Source organism: Pleurodeles waltl, chromosome 11 (genome assembly GCF_031143425.1).
Source record: "Pleurodeles waltl isolate 20211129_DDA chromosome 11, aPleWal1.hap1.20221129, whole genome shotgun sequence".
NCBI classification, from domain to species: Eukaryota; Metazoa; Chordata; class Amphibia; order Caudata; family Salamandridae; genus Pleurodeles; species Pleurodeles waltl.
Window position 1 is genome coordinate 267,536,858 of NC_090450.1, and position 14,987 is coordinate 267,551,844.

The window sequence follows — 14,987 nt, forward strand, 5'->3', positions numbered from 1 at the left end:
GAGCTATCTGGTCTGATTTGTGTAATACATGCAAGGGATGATATTCCGATTTTTTTGCACACCTTGGAGGAACACCACACTAGATTGAGGGACACGCTACAACGTCTGGTGGAAAGAAGTTTGACTTTTCTCTGAGAGAAATGCCCATTTTACACCAATAAGAAAAAATACTTTTGGATTCAAATTTTCAGAAAAGGGTCTACAAGAAGATTTAATAAAAGTAGAGGCCATCAAAAAGGCAGCCATTCCACAAAGTCCCTCAGACTTCAGGAGCCTCTTGGGGATGGCCAATTATTGTGGCAGGTTAATTCCCAATCTAGCGACCTCTCTGAACCCTTGAGAACCTTAATGAGAAAGGATGCATCATGGAAGTGCGACAGTAATGCAGCTAAGGCATTTAGAGACATCAAGACAGCTCTACTGCATGACACCATCATGGCATATTTCAGTCCCTCCTCACACACGGAGATCATTATGCTAGCCCTGTAGGCCTCAGAGCAGTACTACTACAAATGAAGTGTGAAGGAGAGTGGGTGCCCATTGCTTATGTGAGCAGAGCTCTCATTGCCATGGAAACACGGTATGCCCAGATTGAGAGAGAGGATTTGGTTACACAGTGGGTGTGTAAACATTTTGAAATTTCAGGTGGTGACTGATCATAAGTCAGTTGTACCACTATTTGCAGGCACTGCTAGCAATGTGCTCCCACAAACTGAAAGGTGGACTGTACAACTCCAACAATACTCTTTTGAAGTGGGGTACTATCCCAGAGTAAATAATTCAGCTGACTCCCTTTCATGCCATTCTGTGGCTGCTGACCCCACTACCCGGCAGGAGGAGGATCCGGGAGTGAAAGATTTTGTGCGGATGGTAACTGAAATGGCAGAAGCTACTAAAATAGGAGGCTGTTTGATGAGAGTCACTGAGGTGCTGTGAGGGCACCAATGAAGAAACCTCCTGAATGGTGCACTTATACTCATTACTACAGAACAGGAGGCCCTCTCCCAGTTGTGGAGGTGCAGAGAGGAACTGAATGAAAGTGAGGAGGGGGCTAAAAATGATAGGCCATCTGGTGGTGATTTGGTGATGCATGTGGGCCACGACAGTCGAGCTGGCACACCAGGGCCATCAAGGGGTGTCTAAAACCAAAGCATGTCTCAGAAGCAAAGTGTGGCTCCTTGGAATGGACTGAATGGTTAAGGAAGTGGTGAAAAACTGTCACTCTTGCTTTATTACCAGTGACGAAGCTCCAGTGGCTCCTGTGATCACGGAGGATGCAGTCACTGAGCTATGGTCATCAGTGAGTATAGACTTTGACAGTTTTCCGGACAGCTGGCTAACACTAGTAGTAATGGACGGCTACACAAAATTTCTGGAAATTGAACTGGTGAAGTCAATGACTTTTGAGTATCGCAAACCGACTTTAGAGAAGGTTTTTGCTTTGGTGGAACTACATAATTCAATCAAAACGGACATGACCTGAGCATCAAGCACAGGAAAATAACTCCTCAATGGCCTCAAGCAAATAAAGAGGTAGGAAGGTTTATGAGGACTCTTAGGTCACTGAGGAATGGAGTCAACAAAAGTGAAGACCTGGAGTCCTGCTTGTGCCAGTTTCTAAGAGCATATTGGCAGACACCTCATAGTATCACCAAGTGTGGCCCCAGTGATTTCATGATAAGACATTCAACTCAGGATCTTATACCCTCCTGTCCCAAGTGGGAACCAGCCGTTATAGATGTTCAGGCGGCCCAACAGAGAAGGAGTCGTAACAATGAGAGAGAGACTCGAGACAGAGGGGCAGTGGAGCCCACTCTGCAGGCAGGAAATGAAGTTGTGATCAAGGATTGCTACCCTGGATTGAAGTATCGCACTTATTTTGAAAGAGAAACATGGGAGGTTGTGAAAGTGAGAGGAACAATGGTAACTGCCAGGCAAAATGCCATGGTGATCTCGCGAAATGTTTCCCAGTTCAAAAGAGTTTCTTCAGAAGAGGATGACCTCAATGATGAAACCTTGCAGGTGGCCCAGATATGACTGCATGTGACAGTATACCTGAAGAGACAGAGGAGAAAGTTCAAAGGAGAAAGAAGGGGAATGATCATCATCCAGAGTATTCGGGGACCCACGAGAACCCAGCTTTAGCAACTTTTACTTCGGAAGTGGCTCATAGAGGACACCCGTATTATTTGAGAGCCAATCCGAGGCCCAGCCATAAGTTAAAAGACTTTGGCCCTCATTACAACATTGGGGGTATATACCACCTACTGCTGCAGCGACGGCCGCCAAAAGACCATAACCGCAGCTACCAGCTGTCCACCAAATTAAGACCGTAGCCGGAATTCCACCAGAAAGATGCCAGAATTCCAGCTGCGGCCATGGTGGCGGATGGCGGTAAGGTGGCGCAGCAGCAGCGCCACGCCAGTAGACCGCCCCAGACCATATCATGACACATGATATGGCCTGGCTGTGTTCTGCTGGCAGATGCTGCTGCTTGCAGCAACACCCGTCCTATCTTCTGCCAGAAGACCCCCTGACATCAGGTAAGTCGGGTGCTCCGACGGGGGGGGGGGGTAAGGGGGAATGTGTGTCTGTCTGTGCACGCGTGTATGCAGGTGTGAGATGCGTGTTGTCCATGTGTGTGTGTATGGATGTGTGACTGCGTGTATGTTGTGTTGTGTGCATGCATGTGTGCATGCATGCATGTCTGTGTGTGTGGATGTGTGTGTGACTGGATGTATGCATGCGTGGATGAATATGGGTATGAGTGTGTATATGCGTGTGTTAGATGGTGCGTGTATTTCATGGGGAGGGTCTGGAGTGGGCGGGGGTGGGGAAGACCCCTGTCAGTGACAGGGAAGGGATTCCCTGTCACTGATAGTGCCTACCGCCATGGTTTTCGTGGCGGTAAAGAAGCCACGAAAACCATGGCAGTAGGTAGGGTCATAATTCCGCAGGTGGGCTAGTGACGCCACCTGGCTGGAGACTGCAGTCTCCAGTCCGGTGGTTGTTATCGCCGTGGCAGACGGTGTGGTACATTGGCGGTTTGGCTTGAGCCAAACCGCCAATGTCATAATATGGGGAAACGTATCATCAGCCTGTTGGCAGTACTTTTCTCCATCTTACAGCCATCCACCTGGGTTGTAATGAGGGCCTTTGTGTTTTGTGTCCTCCCGCCTCCCTTCCCTTCTTAATGATGGCCGCTGTGCACTGAGGGGACACCTCCTCTGAACTCCTGGTCAGCATCTGCTTGCTTCCCTCTGCACAGCTCCACCTGTTGCTGCTGCTGCCTCTGCTGTGAATCGAACTGAGAGCCTTCCTCACTCTCAGTTCAAGGCCCACCTCCTCCCACAGGTACTCCGTGCCCAGCACCGGGAACCATGGCCTTCCAACCATCCATCAATTCAACGTGGAGACCCTCCATGCACTGAACACAGGACACTCCACCACCTGAAATCTTGCATCACCCAGAAACACCCATTGACCTTTGTCCTGCTTCTACTGCCATCACACCCTACACCAACCGTCAGACCCTCATGCACTTGGACCATCGAACACCCACCTGGAGCGCCTCAACTGCATCCCCCTCAATGTATGCTCCCTCCACAAACATGCCATTGAACTCTGGGACCTGCTAGACTCCACCCACCCGGACATCGCCTTTCACACCGAAACATGGATGAACCCAGCATCAGCACTGGACATCACCATTGCCGACACCAGCAACTACAAACTGCTCCGCAAAGACTGTCCCTCTAGACCAGGCGCTGGCCTGCCCATCTTACACAAGTCCACCCTCCACCTGATAACCAACACAGAAGAACACTCCTCCCTCACGGAGCACATCCATTTCCAGATCCACGTCACCCCTAAGTCCACCTTCAGCTGCACCCCAATCTACAGGCCACGCAGCCCCGGCCCATCCTTCAGCGACTCCATGGTTGACATCATATCTACCCACGCATTCGCCTCCATGAACTACTTTCTCCTCGGCGACCTCAACTACCACATCAACAACTGCAATGACCACAACACTGCTTCCCTGCTCGAGAATCTCACCACAACAGGTCTCAATCAACTGCTCACCTCTCCAACACACATCGCTGGAAACACACTCAACCCCATTTTTTACTCCAACAACAACATCACTTTCAACAAAACCTCCACACTACACTGGACCGACCACTGCTGCATTACTTTCTCCATCACTACACCCACCAACCAACCAACCAACTCCGTTCCCTCAACTCCCCACGTAGGAAATGGAACCAGATCACCAAGCAACAGCTCACCAACACCCACAGCAAGTCACTTCCTCCGCTCACCACAGATTCAAACATCTCAGCACAGAATTTCCCCCTATGAGTCTCCGAATGCACCAAGACACTAGCGCTGTTCCAAACGACTTCAGCTAAACACAACCTCAAGAAAGCCAGCTGGTTCCCCAACGCACTCCAGGACTCCAGGCGGATCTGCAGACAGCTAGAGAAAAGATGGAGAAACGGCAAGTCCCTGGAAGACCTCACGGGCTTCAAATCCTCTATCAAATCCCATCACCACCTCAACAGATCCAATAGGAAAGCCACCCTGTAGGACCACATCAGCACCATGGCACACAACACCAAAGAGCTTTTTGACGTGGTGAAAGAATTTGCCAAATCTCAATCGGAAAGAAGCAAGCATCCCTCCATCTCAGGACCTCTGCAAAAGACTAGACATCTGCTTCCATCGAAAAATCAAGGACATCTATAATAGCTTCGGACCCCAAGATCCCCCGAGCCCACCAACAACATCCAGCTCTGATCCTCTGAACCTTCACAGATCCTGCACCGCTGGACCACCCTCACCATCATGCGCAGCATTGTAGGAAGGTGCCTCTTTCTGGCCTTGTTACCCCCATTTTGGCCTGTTTGTGAGAAGATGTCAGGGTGTTTTTACTATCTCACTGGGATCCTGCTAACCAGGACCCCGGTGCTCATAGGGAAAACCCTATGTGTCAGTGTGTTTTATATGTCTCATTGGTGCCCATAGGTTGTGGCCTGAATGTGTTCTCTGTGTGGAGCCTAACTGTGTCACTGAGGCTCTGCTAACCAGAACCTCAGTGCTTATGCTCTCTCTGTCTTTAAAATTGTCACTGCAGGCTAGTGATAATTTTTACCAATTCTGATTGGCACACTGGAACACCCTTATAATTCCCTAGGATATGGTACCTAGGTACCCAGAGTATTGGGGTTCCAGGAGATCCCTATGGGCTGCAGCATTTCCTTTGCCACCCATAGGGAGCTCAGACAATTCTTATACAGGACTGCCACTGCAGCCAGAGTGAAATAACGTCCACGTTATTTCACAGCCATTTTACACTACACTTAAGTAACTTATAAGTCACCTATATGTCTAACCCTCACTTAGTGAAGGTTAGGTGCAAAGTTACTAAGTGTGAGGGCACCCTGGCACTAGCCACGGTGCCCCCACATCGTTCAGGGCAATTTCCCCAGACTTTGTGAGTGTGGGGACACCATTACACGCGTGCAATACCTATATGTAGCTTCACAATCGTAACTCCGAATATGGCCATGTAACATGTCTAAGATCATGGAATTGTCCCCTCAAGCCAAATCTGGTATTGGATGCCAATCCCATGCATCCCCGGGGCTCCAGCATGGACCCCGGGTACTGCCAAACCAGCTCTCTGGGGTTTTCACTGCAGCTACCGCTGCTGCCAACCCACAGACAGGCTTCTGCCCTCCTGGGGTCTGGGCAGCCCAGTCCCAGGAAGGCAGAACAAATGATTTCCTCTGAGAGAGGGTGTTACACCCTCTCCCTTTGGAAATAGGTGGTAAGGGCTGGGGAGGAGTAGCCTCCCCCAGCCTCTGGAAATGCTTTGAAGGGCACATATGGTGCCCTCCTTGCATAAGCCAGTCTACACCGCTTCAGGGATCCCCCAGCCCCTGCTCTGGTGCAAAACTGGACAAAGGAAAGGGGAGTGACCACTTCCCTGTCCATCACCACCCCAGGGGTGGTGGCCAGGGCTCCTCCGGTGTGTCCCAGACCAGAGGTGTGAGGGCACAATGGAGGCCTCTGAGTGGCCAGTGCCAGCAGGTGACTTCAGAGACCCCTCCTGATGGGTGCTTACCTGACTAGGTGGCCAATCCTCCTCTGAGGGCTATTTAGGGTCTTTCCTGTGGGCTACTCTTCAGATAACGAATGCAAGAGCTCACCAGAGTTCCTCTGCATCTTCCTCTTCGACTTCTGCCAAGGATCGACATCTGACTGCTCCAGGACGCCTGCAAAACCGCAACAAAGTAGCAAGAAGACTACCAGCAACATTGTAGTGCCTAATGCTGCCAGCTTTCTCGACTGTTTCCTGGTGGTGCATGCTCTGAGGGGTGTCTGCCTTCACCCCGCACTGGAAGCGAAGAAGACATCTCCCGTAGGTCAACGGAATCTTCCCCCTGCTAACGCAGGCACCAAACTTCTGCATCACCGGTCCTCTGGGTCCCCTCTCATCTTGACGTGCGTGGTCCCTGGAACACAGGAGCTGGATCCAAATGACCCTGACAGTCCAGTGGTCCATCTGTCCAAATTTGGTGGAGGTAAGTCCTTGCCTCCGCAAGCCAGACAGTAATCCTGTGTACTGCGTGAACTGCAGCTGCTAGGGTTTCTGTGCACTTTTGCAAGGAACCCTCCGTGCACAGCATAGCCCAGGTCCCCAGAACTCCATCCTGCATTGCTCAACTCACTGAGTTGACTACCGGCTTCGTGGGACTCTCCTTTGTAGTGTTGAAATGACCGTCGTGCTCAGATTTCTTGAACCCTGTTTAAGAGCTTCTGCGGGTGCTGCCTGCTTCTGCGTGGGCTCTCTGTGTTGCTGAGCGCCCCCTCTGTCTCCTTCTCCAAGGGGCGTCCTTCCTGGTCCTTCCTGGGCCCAGGCAGCACCCATTTTCTTCAACCAAAACCTTTGCAGCTAGCAAGGCTTGTTTGCAGTCTTTCTGCGTGGAAACAACTCTGCATCCTCCTTCACGCCATCGGACATATTCTGTGCAAAGGAGAAGTTCCTGGTATCTTCCGTTGTTGCAGAATCTTCAGCTTCGTCCACCCAGAGGCAGTCATTTTGCACCTTCATCTGGGGTTTAGTGGGCTCCTGCCCCCCCTGGACACTTTAGTGACTCTTGGACTTGGTCCCCTTCCTTTGCAGGCCCTCAGGTCCAGGAATCCATCTTCAGTTATTTGCAGTCAGTTTTGGTCCTTGCAGAATATCCTATCACGACTTTAGTGTGTTTCTGGGGAAGTAGGGTAACTTTACTCCTACTTTTCAGGGTCTTTGGGTGAGGTATCTTGGACACCCTTAGTGTTTTCTTAAACTCCCAGGGAACCTCTACACACTACACTAGGCCTGGGGTCCCTAAGTGGTTCGCATTCCACTTTCTTAGTATATGGTTTGTGTTGCCCCTAGGCCTATTGCATCCTATTGTATTCTACAGTGTTTGCACTACTTTTCTAACTGTTTATTTACCTGATTTTGGTTTGTGTGTATATTTTGTGTATTTTACTTACCTCATAAGAGAGTATATTCTCTGAGATATTTTTGGCACATTGCCACTAAAATAAAGTACCTTTATTTTCAGTAACCCTGAATATTGTGATTCTTATGATATAGTGCTACATGATATAAGTGGTATAGTAGGAGCTTTGCATGTCTCCTAGTTCAGCCTAAGCTGCTCTGCTATAGCTACCTCTATCAGCCTAAGCTGCTAGAACACTATTAATCTACTAATAAGGGATAACTGGACCTGGCACAAGGTGTAAGTACCATCAGGTACCCACTATAAGCCAAGCCAATCTCCTACAAGCATCCACTTCGGAGCCCCTACTGATCCCTGTCCTCACCACATTTCACCAAAGCCAACACCTCCATTGGACCTGAGCCCTGCCACACTCCCAACTGTTCCATGGAGATAGCCACCTTCCCCGAGGACTGAAAGCAAGCTGAGATCCGCCCGCTCCCGAAGAAACCCACAGCCAATCCCCTCTCTCTTTTGCCTTTCCCAGCCAAAGTCATCAAAAATGCAATCAATGCACTGCTCCACAAACACACCGAGGATAACAATATCCTGGACATCTCCCAATCAGGCTTCAGGAGCAACCACAGCAGGGAGACCGCCCAACTCACCGCTACAGATGACATCTGCTCACTCCTCGATTGTGGTCAAACAGCAGCCCTCATCCTACTGGACGTATTACCCGCCTTCGACCCGGTCTCCCATCACACGCAGTTGGCATCCACGGAAAGGCCCTGCAGTGGTTATGCTCTTCCTAACCGTCAAAGCATAGAGTCAGACGCCCGCCATACTTTTCAGAACCAACGAAGATCAGCTGCGGATTACCCCAGGGTTTCTCCCTGAACTCAACACTCTTCAACAATTACCACAGATTGACCATTATCTCCTATGCCGATGACACCCAGTTGATCATCGCACTGACTGAAAACCCTACAACTGCCAAGAAGAATTTCCACAATGGGATGGAAGCTGTCGTCACCTGGATGAAGGAGAGCTGCCTCAAGCTCAACTCTGACAAGACCAAGATCCTCAACCTGAGACCCTCCACATCAGCCTGGGATCACTCCTGGTGACCTGCTTCTCTCGGCACTCCCCCAACCCAACAAACCACGCACCCAACATCAGCTTCATCTTGAATTAATCGCTCGCCATGACAAGCTGTAGGAGGCAGGCATGGTTTGTAGTGGGTACCTTGGGTACTTACACCTTATACCAGGTCCAGTTATCCCTTATTAGTGAAGTAGAAGTGTTCTAACAGTTTAGGCTGATAGAGGTAGCTATAGCAGAGCAGCTTAGGCTGAACTAGGAGACATGCAAAGCTCCTGCAATACCACTTATAGTCACACAGTATTTATACACAATACACAGTGTTACCAAAAATAAAGGCATTTATTTAGGTGACAAAGTACCAAAAATATCTTAGAGACAATACTTCTGGAGGTAAGCATTATACACAATTTATACACTAGACACCAAAATTAGACAAGTAATTAGGCATAGGATAGTGCTAACAATAGGAAATGCTATAGAATGCAATGGGAGAAAATAGGTCTAGGGGCAACACAAACCATGTACTAAGAAAGTGGAATGCGAATCACAAATTCCCCTCTAGCCAAGTGTAGTTTGTGCAGAATCGCTGGGAGAGTAAGAATACAGTAAAGGTATGTAAAGTACCCCACTCCAGAGCCCAGAAAAGCAGGAGCAAAGTACTGCAAGTTTCCCTAGGACACACTACACCTTGTGATATGGATTATTACAGTAACCAACCAAGTCTGCAAACAACAACTGCTGGATTCCTGGACCTGAAGACCTGCAAAAGAAGGGGCCCAAGTCCATAAGTAGAAAGAAGTTCCAGGAAGGACAGGAGCCCCTGCCAACCCAGAAGAGGGTGCAAAAGAAGAATCCCCAGTTAGTCGAAGACTGCAGGAGTGCACCCCAGGAAGATGCCAGCGGTCTCCTGCATGATGCAAAAGATGTCCCACGACGTGAAGATGGAGGCAGATGTGATTTCGCGTTGGAAGTCACCAAAAAGTCTTGGTTAAGACAAATATGCGTTTTGCATCAAATTGGCACTGGCTGGACCCAGGAGGGACCTGGGGGCCTCAACTCTGTGTGTGGAGGAAGAGGGAGCTTTCAGCACTTTAGAGAGCCCTCAGTATGCCAGACAGCACCCCCGGGAAGCCCAGGACACAGGGACAAAGGAGGTGCAAAATGCAGTTGGTGCAGCAAAACAAAGGAAGGCCCCACGCCGCTGGAGAACAACTCAGCGAGCTGAGAGTCACAGGATGGAGTGCTGGGGACCTGGTCCAGGCTGTGCATGAAGGAATTTTGCAAATAGTGCACAGAGGCCTCAGGAGGTGAAGAATACGCAGTACGCAGGGGTACCGTTGCTCTCAGGGAATGCAAGGTTTTACCTCCTCCAAATTGCGCCAGCAGGACCTCAGGACAGTCTATGTCGATGGGGTCCACCCTCTGTGTCCCAGGGATCACGCTTGTCGACAGAAGAGGAGTCTCAGAGTACCGGTTGTTGCTGCAGAGAGGTGCCTGCTGAAGCAGGGGAGTGACTCCGTCACCCCATGGGAGATTTCTTCGGTCCTTCTGGTGCAGGATGAAGACAGGGAGTCCTCAGAGCGAGCACACCGTGGAAACTGTTGCAGTTGCTGGCTGGAGCTGAAGTTGCAGAAGAAAAGTATCCCTTGTGGATACTTTGTTGCTCTTACAGGGCTTCCTGGAGCAGACTGCGGTTGATCGGAGGTCAGAGGGTGAAGTAGTAGTTGCAGAGGATTCCTGAAGAAACTTCTAAGCAGAATCTGAAGAGAATCCACAGGATAGACCCTAAATAGCCCTGAGAGGGGGACTGGCTACCTTATCCGGTATGGACCCATCAGGAGGGGTCTCTGACGTCACCTGATGGCACTGGCCACTCAGATCCCTCCAGAGTGCCCCCACACCTTGCAAAGCAAGATGGCTGAAGTCTGGGAAACACTGGAGGAGCTCTGGGCACCACCCCTAGGGCGGTGATGGACAGGGGAGTGGTCACTCCCCTTTCCTTTGTCCAGTTTCGAGCCAGAGCAGGGGACAAGGGGTCTCTGAACTGGTGTAGACTGGCTTATGCAAGGAGGGCACCATCTGTGCCCTTCAAAGCATTTCCAGAGGCTGAGGGAGGCTACCCCTCCCCAGCCTGTAACACCTATTTCCAAAGGGAGACGGTGTAACACCCTTCTCTCAGAGGAAATGCTTTGTTCTGCCTTCCTGGGACTGACCTGCTCAGACCCCAGGAGGGCAGAACCCTGTCTGTGAGGTGGCAGCAGCTGTAGCTGCAGCACAAGCCTCAGAGAGCTGGTTTGGCAGTACTGGTGGTCCATGCAGGAGCCCCCAGGATGCATGGAATTGGCTTTCCAATACCAGATTTGGAATAATGGGACAATTCCATGATCTTAGACATGTTACATGGCCATATTCGGAGTTACCATTGTGAAGCTACATATATGTATTGCCTTTTATGTAGTGCACACATGTAATGGCGTCCCTGCACTCACAAAGTCCCAGGAAATGGCCCTGAACTATGTGGGCGCACCTTTCCTAGTGCAAGGGTGCTCTCACACTTAGAAATTTTGCACCTAACCTTCAGCAAGTGAAGCTTAGACATATAGGTGACTTATAAGTTACTTAAGTGGAGTGAAAATGGCTGTGAAATAACATGTGCGTTATTTCACGCAGACTGCAATGGCAGGCCTGTGCAAGGGTGTGCCTGAGCTCCCTATGGGTGGCAAAAGAAATGCTGCAGCCCATATGGATCTCCTGGAACCCTAATGCCCTGGGTACCTAGGTACCATATACTAGGGACCTAAAAGGGGAGTCCAGTGTGCCAATTAAAATTGGTAAATGAAGTCACTAGCCTACAGTGACAAATTTAAAAGCAGAGAGAGCATAAGCACTGAGGTTTTGATTAGCAGTGCCTCAGTGACATAGTCAAGCACTATACAGACACACACATTAGGTCATAAACTATGAGCACTGGGGTCCTGACCAGCCGGATCTCAGTGAGACAGGCAAAAACATACTAACATACAGGTAAAAATGGGGGTAACATGCCAAGGAAGATTGGCGGGTTGGTTGAAGCCAACCCGCCAATGTACCACTCTGACCGCCATAACGGTGACAGCTGCAGGGCTGGAGATATCTATCTCCAGCCTGCGACCGTCACTGTTCTGCCCACTGGATTATGACCCCACCTACCGCCATGGTTTTCGTGAATTCCTTCCCTGTCACTGATAAGGTTCTATCCCCTTCCCCTCCCTCTCCAGGGTCCCCTCCAATCCCCCCTTCCTCTCCAACCTCCCCCACATTCACACCCCCATTCACCCACATACAGACCCACGCATACACACATGCATCTACGCTTGTATACATCCATGCACACTCACATCCGCACAAACTTACATACATACACGCAGACACACATTCACACAACACAACATACACGCACTCACGCCTCCATACATGCACACACATTCAAAGTGGAACACACACCAGCGTACACGCACCTACAAACATTCACTCACACAACACCCCCCACACCTCTCCCCTGCCGGAGCACCCACTTACTTTTGTTCATGGGAGTCCTCTGGTAGGAGACGGGACGGGCGCTGCTGCCAGCAGCAGTCTCCGCCAGAAGAACACTGCCAGGCCGTATTATGGGTCAGAATACAGCTTGCGGCGGTCCACTGGCTGGGCGCTGCTGGTGCAGCAGCGCCACCTTACTGCCATCCGCCAGCATGGCCACAGCCGGATTTCCGCCATCCTTCTGGTGGAAATCCAGCTGTGGTCATAATATGGCGGACGGCTGGTAGCTGCGGCGACGGTCTTTTGGCTGCCGTTGCCTCAGCGGTAGGCGGTTTTTACCGCCATTGTTGTAATGAGGGCCTATATCTTTTATTACATGCTTACTCTCTTTATCCTGTAATGCGTGTAAGGATGTTTCAAAGAATTTCAACCCAGTAGCCCATGATCCGTGCCTCTTTTACCATGATTCTGATGTATGAGAATCTACTGGGATAAAATGTAACAGGATTGTGAGAAGCCTTGTAAATCAGGCTGAATTTAATCAATTTCCAGTTTAAAAAGAGGCCAGATATATTGGCTTTGCCAATGCTTGTTTTTATAGTGCCTTAGCATCATGCTAAACAGGCATTTTTTGCACACATGCAAACAATGACATTATTGCACATATCTCTTGACAGATCTGGCACTGTATGATATTTCCTCATTTATGGAACACATCGCTGCAATTTTTCACAGACTACTCCATTGCCTGAATGATAATAAATTTAGGCTAGTGTATTTATTATGTCCCATGAGCCTTTGCATTGGTGATGTATTGAGACTAATGCAAAGAACACATATTACCTTAGGCAGCTAGCAAACATTTAGATTTTCACAGAGGAAAGAGAATAACAATATATGCCATTTGATTCATGTCTTGCTCAAAGAAAGCATTGCTTTACTGAATTAGGGCCTGATTTATAATTCCATGAATGAGTTACTCCATCACACGTCCGCTGAAACATAAAGCCCTTTATTTCCTACAGGAGCAGGTCACTGTCCAAATACACCTTATTGGCCTCCCAGACCTTGTCGCTGTTGGAATTGGTCACCCGAATCAGGCCGGAGTAGCAGTACACAACTCTTTCAAACTGTTCAAAGATGTGTAAACTGTTGCAGTTACCTGTGCTAGCTTGCACTTTGGACTAAAAAATCTGAAATTTATGTTTTACTTAAAATTCTATATTTCAGGAATGCCCTGGTGGATTCTGCTCATCTTGGTGTGTAAAAACTACTAAAAATAAAATCTGATTTTCAAAAATGGTGTCAGATTTTTTTCATGCTGTGTGACATTCTTATTCCGTTGTTTGATGCTTCTCAATACTTTACTCTAGTGTCCTTGTTTAAGGCTTAATGCTCAAAGCCAAATCTCCCCAGGTTTGGGCTACAAATCAGGAACAGTGAGATAAGGAGACAGGGAGAGTCTGGTGGTGTATGAAAGAGGCATGAGGTGGAACAAGAACTATTCATCTTTGGTATTAGGAACCCCCATATGTGTTGTTCTGGCCACAGTCTTCTTAGCAAATCTTGGGAACCATCAATTAGTATTTTACAAATTAAGCACTGGATGGCAGCACTCAAAGTCTGAAAATTGTTCCAGAACCACTAAATACGCAGGAGAGCAAAAAAAAATGAAATAAAGATTGTTTTCCCAGTGGGACAAGTGGAAGGATATAAGTCAAGCAAATCAAAAGGATAGTAAAGAAGTATCCTTCACAAGGAGCGACAAAGAGAGGAAGGAAAGCTACCAAATAAATAAGCAAATAAGATTTTCAAGAAAAGCAAATAATGATAAGCAATGGGCTGACCCAAGTTCACTTAAGTTTTAGTATTGTTAATTATAAATCGGACAGCTAAAGGCTGTTGGTACATGAAACCTGAAAAGTATAGCGCAACAAAGGTATCAAAGGATATAGGGCATGTTTACAACTTTGGAGGAGGTGTTCATCCGTCCCAAATGTGACGGATATACCACCAGCCGTATTACGAATTCCATAGGATATATTGGACTCGTAATACGGCTGGTGGTATATCCGTCACTTTGCCATCACTTTTGGGACGGATTAACACCTCCTCCAAAGTTGTAATCAGGCCCATAATCTATAAAACCACCCTGAGTTCTTTAGGGCTGCAAGGTACTTATCTCTTTGAAGTGAAAAACAAACAGCTTACTAGATAGTAAACCACTGTGTGAGAATTGTGGTGTATTATATGGTATGGTTTTGCAACCTTACATTGTAATACACTCACAAAACCATCTTGGGTCCAATCAGGCTGATTTTGTAAAAATGCTAACCTGATGCAAATGTTTCAGCCAGCTAGCAGTTATTTTAAGGCATCGTCAGGCGACCCTTCAGTGACAGCCAGGGAGACATCTTACTGTCAGTTAAAGAGAGAATATGAGGGAAAAAATGTATTGACATATTTTCAATTTTAGAGATTTAGCAAGGTGGGTTTAGGCCTCCTAAACCATGACAAGATGGTTGAGGATAAAAAAGAAAGACACAAGTTACAAAAGGAAGAACCATAGACAACTGGCTGTACGCCTTCTGAACTATGCCAGGTGTGATAGTTGAGAAGTTTGTACAGCAGCACAATGACTTTACAAACTCAAAGCTCATGATGCACAGCAAATGATCCAGGGTGATGTGTGGCTATGGTATTATTAGTGACAGTGGTGTAATGAAACTTGAGGAGGCCCCATTGCGATGTACATAGAGGGGGGGCCCACACCCTAAGCCACATTAGGTCAGGGGCTCACCGCCCTTGCACAGTGCTGGAGGGGGCCTGTTGGAGTTCGGGCCCCACACCACAGGGGCTGCG